Source organism: Macrobrachium nipponense, chromosome 8 (genome assembly GCF_015104395.2).
Source record: "Macrobrachium nipponense isolate FS-2020 chromosome 8, ASM1510439v2, whole genome shotgun sequence".
Lineage (NCBI taxonomy): Eukaryota > Metazoa > Arthropoda > Malacostraca > Decapoda > Palaemonidae > Macrobrachium > Macrobrachium nipponense.
Window position 1 is genome coordinate 25,232,425 of NC_087203.1, and position 8,355 is coordinate 25,240,779.

At 37.7% G+C, this 8,355-nt stretch overlaps 1 long non-coding RNA gene across 1 annotated transcript; it reads right to left on the minus strand.

Moving 5' to 3' along the window:
- Positions 1-633: 633 nt before the first annotated feature.
- Positions 634-6,128, minus strand: LOC135223224 (uncharacterized). The gene is made up of 3 exons (XR_010316433.1): positions 6,051-6,128; positions 1,055-1,129; positions 634-868 (listed from the first exon to the last, which is right to left on the minus strand). It is a non-coding gene; the product is annotated as an uncharacterized LOC135223224 (long non-coding RNA).
- Positions 6,129-8,355: the final 2,227 nt, after the last annotated feature.

The window sequence follows — 8,355 nt, forward strand, 5'->3', positions numbered from 1 at the left end:
GGGGTTACCACCTTTCCTCGCTAGATGTACCGTCCAATGTTTTTTCCGCTGTTTCCCCATGAATAATTCACATAATTATACAGATATATGTTGAGGTTATTCCCCTTTCTAATGTTTTGAAAGAGTCATGGGTCAACGGCATATCTGGCGAGTGTTTGATATTAAATTGTCCCCTCCCCCATCCTCCTCATTAAGACACGAGGGAGGTTGTTAATACGTGTGGGAGGGTTATCTCGCAGTACAAACGTACGCTTCTAACGCTTGTAACGACACAGTGTACCCGGACTGAATATTGATAACCTGATCACTAACCGCGGACTCCTTGGGATATACCTGGAAGTTATTAATATTCACTAAACTCACGCCGCGTGATATGAAGTTCAACCCTATCTGCGAGGTCATACACCAACCGAACCCTCAGTACGGTTGAGTCTTTCTTCCAAGTTATTAGCTATAAAACTCAATAGCCTCTCCAGGGAGTTCATAGATCGAGTCAATCGTAGTGAGGGTGGGTGGAGTACATACATAGAAAGCACTTTTTTCATTCATGTCGCCTAGCATCCTCACGCTGGTGAATAACGCACAAGTATAGCATAGCCGATCGAAATACCTCTTTCGAGGAAGTTACTGTGCACATCTTCGCGTAATCGGGTTATGCTACTACTTAACTTCATTGCCACGTCGATGTGTGACCCTACTGCAGCCGCATAATGAATGGTACTCACTACCTTATTACCCTCCGTTCTTTCCCTCGTGAGTGAAGATCCCCTTCTGGTTCCTACACCTCCACCAACGCGCGATGCTTCATTATTATTATTATTACTCCCCATCAAATCTTCATCTAATGGGAAGTCTTCAGCGAAGGGATCTGTAAAGATAATTTTAAATAAGCACCGGAGTGAACGTGTATGATAATATAATAATAATAATAATAATAATAATAATAATAATAATAATAATAATAACAACTGCAAAAACTGCAATAATAGTAATAATAATAATAATAATAATAATAATAATAATAATAATAATAATAATAATAATAATATTTTACCTGGATCGGAGGGTGGTGAGGATGATTCATCATGGCGGTTAGAGGCTTGGACATTTTCTTGAATGACGTGACAATCTGTGTGATAACAAATTCATGAATAAGGTGTGACATAACATGAACGTGGAGGTTTTTATGTACATATATTATAAACCCGATGCCCATTGTTAGTCATACAGTCTACATTCAACATGTGTAGCGATCACATCATATACGTGAATAGCAATGCATGTATAGGTACATTTCCAGAAAATCGGGCGTGTAAATTTACCATAGGTTAGCCGTCCTATATCATACCGAGGAAGGTGGGAATATGAAGTGGGGCTAGTGGGAGTCATTCTCCCGAAATTATATTACGCTATTAAACCAGGAGACGTTGATTTACTATTCAATTTAACGCGATCTTATAAGAGTCAGATGGGAAACGCATTTACACGTATATTTATAAGTCCATTTCGGGTTTGTTGGGTGTGATATGAATGTCAGACTAGAGCGTTTAATACGGAAATTATTGAACAATTATCTGAATTTTACGGAGAACATATTCGCGGAGCTATCCGCAGGGATGGTTTATTCTCATGGAATGATGACACGAAGAGAATGAGCATTGCACATATCGATGCAGGAGCAGCCAAAGTTGATATGATTGATTCAATTACGATTAAACTCAGTGCTAAAGCAGCTAATATGTTGGTTTCAATGAAAAAAGTCAGGTATTTAATATACAGTTCGGGTGCGTTGAGACCTCATCACAGTAGAAATATATTCCATCAAGGCGTTGAATACGTTTACCTGTATTCGGGTATCATTCAACCTACCATCTTGGGTGATAAAATGGTTAATCTCTTAGACTGCTTCACGTTAGGATGTGCATGTGGTAAAGGTCCGCATAATGCCATTTATAAACCTTTAAATACCATTGACGTATTGGATTACATTACTATCAATGTCTCGGATCAGAACGGTGAAGAAATAATGTTTACTGAAAATGGGGTTCTATCATGCAGTCGCATATAAGACTAGATAAAACGCTATCGAATTTTCTTATAAATACCATATGTGACATATACCCGTCGTAGTATTTAACCGACATGGTGAACACACCATATATTTTGAGCAGCCTCGGCTGTTTAGACAAGTATATCAAAAATACACCTTCGAAATTTGCCAATAGATTACCTACACCTATATTATTACCTAATGGGGGTGAATATGAAGTAGGTTTAGCTCGATCATGTTCCCGGGGAGTTATTACGCTATATTATCCAAAGATGATTTATTCACTCTCGAATTTATTACAGAGCGTCATAAACGTGATAGGCATACATATTTGTATAGACCGAGAATAGCAATGTTAGCGGGGGATATGAAGAGACTCGTGAGAGCTCTTAATAAGGACGTGTATGATTACTTAAAAAGTTTATTACGGTGATAATTTCCTAAATTATTTTAATAGTAACGGTATATTCATTTCATTGGGATGAAGATTAAGAAGAATTACTATACCACGTATCAAGAGAGAGAAATTGAGAACGGGGGACGTTAAAAGTATATACGTCAAATTTAGCGGAAAAGCCGCGAAATTATTAGGTTTTTCATATTAATACGGTTATGAAATATATGGCGGGTGCGTGAATGAACTGAACACGTTTCCCTTGATTCTCTACCTGATAATTGTAGATTATATATATGTGTATACGGATATAGTTCAACCGACGATTTTTGGCGGGCGAGACTAGTAATATATTGGACTGTTTTACTTTAGCAAGTGGTAGAGGAAAAGGAATACATAATACAGTCTACAATTGTTGAACACGAACATCTTGGATCAGATTTCTATTCTTATCACGGATCAAAATGGTACCTTTTACATTTCACTAAAGACTCGAGTGTTACTTGCCTGCTCCGTATAAAACTAGAGGAAAATTAGATGAATAGGTGAGTATATAATTCGATGTTCACCCTTGGCATTCCTTATTCGTGATCGTAACACCCTCGAGTCAACTAGAACTTGCGAATCAAGCTCAACTTAAATTGATTGGGAATAGTATAAACAGTAAAATGAGAGTGTTATTCGCGCCTCTTCAGAGGCGAATTTAAAAAACTATTTTTTATCAGACCCTTTATTAAGGAGAGGAGCGGGATTTGAGGATATTTCCGTTTTCTATCCCGGCCGCAGAAGGGGAAGACGGTTTTTTTTCGGCCATAAGTGGTATTGCACGGAAAGTGCTTCCTTTTCTATTTAACGCCGCGAAACCTTCAGTTAATGAATTCGGTAGATCTGTGTATGATATGGTAAACAGCGGTTTACCTTTAAAAGAATCCATAAAACGAAATGGTATAAGGGCCCTCAAAAACTACCGGACAACGAATTTTAAGCTTGGTATGGAAGGAGAAGGAGAACGAGACGGAAGAAAAAACAGTGAAACGTTTAGTTAGACGGTCGAGTGTGGGAGGAAAGAAAAAAACGGAGGAAGAGGAAGGGCACACGAGTTAAATCTAGGAGTAAATATAATAAGGACGTGTACGATCTGTTTAACTCATTCATCAATTGACATTCGGCGGGTACGCACTCGTTCTACCCTTCATCTAAAATTATATAAACACAAAAATATGGCTAGCGTAGTTCCTAACATACCGGAATGGTAATCAAGTTCCTGTTTCATCGTATATTGCGGGTATATCAGAATTGTTCCCGAATGTTAATAGACGGAGAATTATTGAAAACTTCAATTAATTCAAAGGAAAGACTGGATTTTACACCTTGTAATATTTCCATAAATCAAGTTCTATCTGATAAATATATAGAATTTCGCATAATGGGGTGGCAGGTTCTTTCTTAGATTTGTCAAGTATAGCTTTAGAATTATATATCTCAATTGATAGGGACGGTGCGCAATTAGCGGATGATGTCACGTGGCCGTCGTTAATGGTATTAGTAATACATTATTTAAATCCGCTTCCGTTTTTCTTGAATGAAAAGTTGGTGGAATCCCTGTCCTGTATTTAACTATCAATCATATATAAAAAATGTGAAAATGATAAAACCCTCGGCATTACCTACCACCGGTCGGGCGGGATTTTTATATGATGACTATCATGTAACACATGGGGTAACTCGGCAATTTACTGCCAATACCTTCGGTCAAACCGGCAGGTGGGAGACGAAAGTTATGGGTGACATTAAAACGAGGGGCGTGCATACATATTTTCCACTTCTTTTGGATATAGCGACTATAGACATGTATAGGATTCAGTTGATTTGAGACTTAGGCTCGAATTAGCGAATAATAGCTGGTTATGGGCGCCCACACAGACGGACATTTAAATGTGTTCAATGTAGAAAGGCTAAATTATGGATCGATAGAGTTACCCCACATTATAACGCAATGTCGGCTTTAAATGAGGCGATAGCAGTTAATCATATACAATATATATTTGATAAGACTTTATACAAGTCATACGATATTGGGCAAAATGAAAATTCGATTTTAATTGATCAGCCTTTTAACAGTTGTATACCTGAAAAAATCACATTGGCCATGATTGATATGGAAACATTTTCAGGTAATTACGCGACCAATAGTCTATATTTTCAATCTTTCGATTTAAATAATATACATATTACCGTTAATGGGAATACGGTATATAATATTCAATGTAGTTTCCCTAATACCATCATGCAATTATATCACGAGACGCAGAAAAGTATAGGGGGTGGCGGTGATAATCTGATCACTTATGATAGTTTTAAAAATGGTAGAGCTATTTACTGCTTTAATTTTGTGGTGGAAGATGTTGAAGATTCCATGCCAGTGGAAATTCGGCAAACCTGCGAATATCGATCAGGCTGGGTACGGCTACGCCTAGCCCTTGCATTATTTTACTTTTTGGGGATACAAGGGTATTTTAACGGTGGATGCGGATAGGGTTATTCAGTGTGATGTTAGGGGTTAAATGGAATGGATACAAAAGAAATTGAAATAAGTTTAAAAGGTTCACTCGGTGGACCGGGTTAAATATTTAGGTGTGTTCGCTTCGGATGAAGTAGGATTATTGACATTGCCAGAAAGTAGAATTAAACTTTAGTTTTTATATCTAATACATTATCTTCGTCTACTGATATTAATATTGTTGGTCATTGGGTATGTTTTTACGTGGAAAAATCACCCTAGAAATATAATCTTCTTTTTTGATAGTTACGGTATAAATCCAAAAGTTTATTCGAATGACTTCTCTAAATTTATATATGCGCATCCCGAATATAACCTCTATCGCCTAATAAAACAAATACAACCTGATAAATCGTACAAGTGCGGTCTTTACGTTCTAGTTTTTTTGTTCATTGCGTGAGTCACCGAAGTGTGAAAGCAGTATTATCCTTAATACAAAATGTATTCTCATTCACTCGTTTGGGAGGTAATGATAAATGGATAACGGGATATTATTTTAAATATTTGAAAAAGTTTAAATGTTCACATTGGAGTCGGGGGTCAAACGTGCTATTACGTACAAGGAATGTCTCCGCATCTTGAACAACTAAGGTAAAGATGCATATTTTTCTTGATTTTTATATTACTCCATTTACATTCTTATTAAGGATATATTCTATATATGTATCATACACCTTCAATCACATAACTTTTTACTTATTTCAGGATGAGCTGTGAGGTCATTCGCCCATGAACGTCGGTGTTAATCTGCTAAGACGTCTTAGTCGTTCCTCTTAAAACGTTTTTTTCGCATATTCAGGTTAAAAATAAGGATACACGTGGAAGATTATATGCGATGCGTGCTGAGGACGGTCTGACAGCGATTAGTGTATTGAATTTGTAAAACTCTTTATGTGGTCAATAAATCCTATGAATAATTATATAGGTGTACTATGCCCATAATGCATTTGAACGGAAAAACAGGGAAACGGAGAAAAAGAGTGCGTGTTTCTATGGAATCAGGAACTATTATTAAATAAATATATAACACATCGGTTTTTACATACCTTCACCGGGTTGCTCGTTTCCTTCAGTAGTGGGTGGTGGCGAAGTTGATCGGGGGTTGCACTGTTGTGGGCTGCCAGTGTAGTTGTTGCATCTCTGCTACTTCTTCTTCTTCTCCTGCTTCATGGTCATGACCCGTTTTCACCTTCCTAATAAATGAGTTTGGGGTCTCCAACACCATAATAGTAATGGTGTCTGACTTGAGTGGCTACTTCGTCGGCTGGACAGTTCACTACTAGAGTTATTTCCCATATCTGAAAGGGAGGAATAATGACTGTTTTATATATTCCGCTTCTTTCAACGGGTACATTATTTTATAAGAATATGCTATTCCATATACAGATGAATCTTATTGCTGTATATTTACTATACTCTATGTTCAAGTAAATGGAAAGTGTTTATATGCTACTTACTGAATAGTGACGGAGGGAAATGGACGTTTCGGTCAAGAGAAATACTTGTAGGGACGGAGGGTTGGTGTGTTGCACTTACTCTATACACTTTGGGTAAGGAATAACATCAATTTTCCCTTGTCGGTTGTATTTATGGTGTACAGTTGGGAAGTAATAATCAGGTGTGACATATGATGTTTCGATGAAGTATTGTATTCCAAAGATGAAGTTCACGCCTTGTAGCGATAGAATTTATCCCCATTGGAGGAAAGATGTGTGGAAGTTTTATATAGAGTCATATGTGTGTGTGTGTGTGTGTGTGTGTGTGTGTGGACGGCCTTTGTCGTGAGGAAAAAAAAAAAAAAGAAATGATAAGGCTTGTTTATTCGTGTCTGCGAGAAACATGACTGGAGTGATACTGATTTGATAAAATGAGTCATGTGTGGATGACCTTTGGGGTGAGGGAATGATAAGACTTGTTTATCATGTTAGTCTGAATCATTGCTGGGAGAGGCTTGATGCTTCGTCACAACAGGTTTGTAATCAGTGATTGTGATAAAGGGGTCTTGGTAGCGGGGCTTTCGTAGTTCATTGATCTCTTGAAGGATTGTCACATCAAGACGTGAACTCTCGCCATGGCTTCATCAGCCTCCTCTTGTAAGTTAGTTTTCGGGAAACTTGTCCGAAAATAAAGTTCAGGAAGAGGAATATGTGTCTAGTAGTGGCGACTAACTGTGTGACATGCAGGAATTACGGTGTTGTGGCGGACGTCATTCGAGCTTATCCATATGCCGAATTGGCAGGTTTTCGATATTCTCGCACTGGTGCATCATATGCCTGTCTTCGTGATAGGGGTATTGAAGGGTCGCCGCCATTGTGAAAAGACCTGAAAATATCACATCTTGGGAATGCGACGAAGAAGTTGATCTACCCACCATAGCTACCTTATTAACACAATACGGTATTGGTGCCCCATTGAAGATATGAATACGCGCAAAAAAGAGCGTGGCTATTCCAAAGATGAAGATCACCGCGATCGTTTGGGCAGAGATACCAACAGATGAGGTTCAATCACTTTTTTTCTTTTTTCTTTCGGTCAAGAAATTGAAGGAAGAACTTATTTAAATCATCGTCATGACTATGTCAAAATATGTATCTTTCCCGCTGGCATCGGTCAGAGCGGACTGGTTAATACGACTTGGTGAATCAATATTTACCTGTGTTAGCTACATTCAGTGATGTTTGAAATGAGCAAAATGGTAAAATTAGGCTGCGTGGCTATAATGAAAAAGAATTTATCCCTGTTGGAGGAAAGGTGTGTGGAAGATTTATATATGAAAAAACTTGTTAGCTAAATTTAAAAGCTTTTTTGAGGGGGGTGTTAGGATAATGAAACGTCGTCCGTCTTCGATACAACGGTCGGGAAAGTGCTGGAAAGAATATGTTTGTGGTATATACTAAGGGTTGTGATGTCAAAGGAACAGGTTAGAAAATATATAGTAGCCGTAGTATGTTTCGTTGAAGTATTGTTTTTTGAAAAAGCGGAATGCGCATATTATCGCGTTCGTGTTTGTACAGTTTTTTCTAATGTATGTATTTGTATGGAATATTAATTTTCATTCCCCTGTATTTAGGATTGGTTATAAAATTAAAATAACAATTCCGTCTGTAATTTGATTTTTTCAACCTCTTTCAAACTCTGTATAATAAATAAACAAAATTGAAATGTGTACCTTTGTCCTTGTGTTCGCCACCTAGATTATGACTCAAATTCTATGAAAAATAAAATTTCACGTTGGCGTGAAGTCAGCTGGGCAAATATGGCGATAAGGTCTCGTTTCTTCATATGTGTGTGTGTGTGTGTGTGTGCGTGATTCATCATCAGATAACATTGACTCTGATATGGTTATTGGGG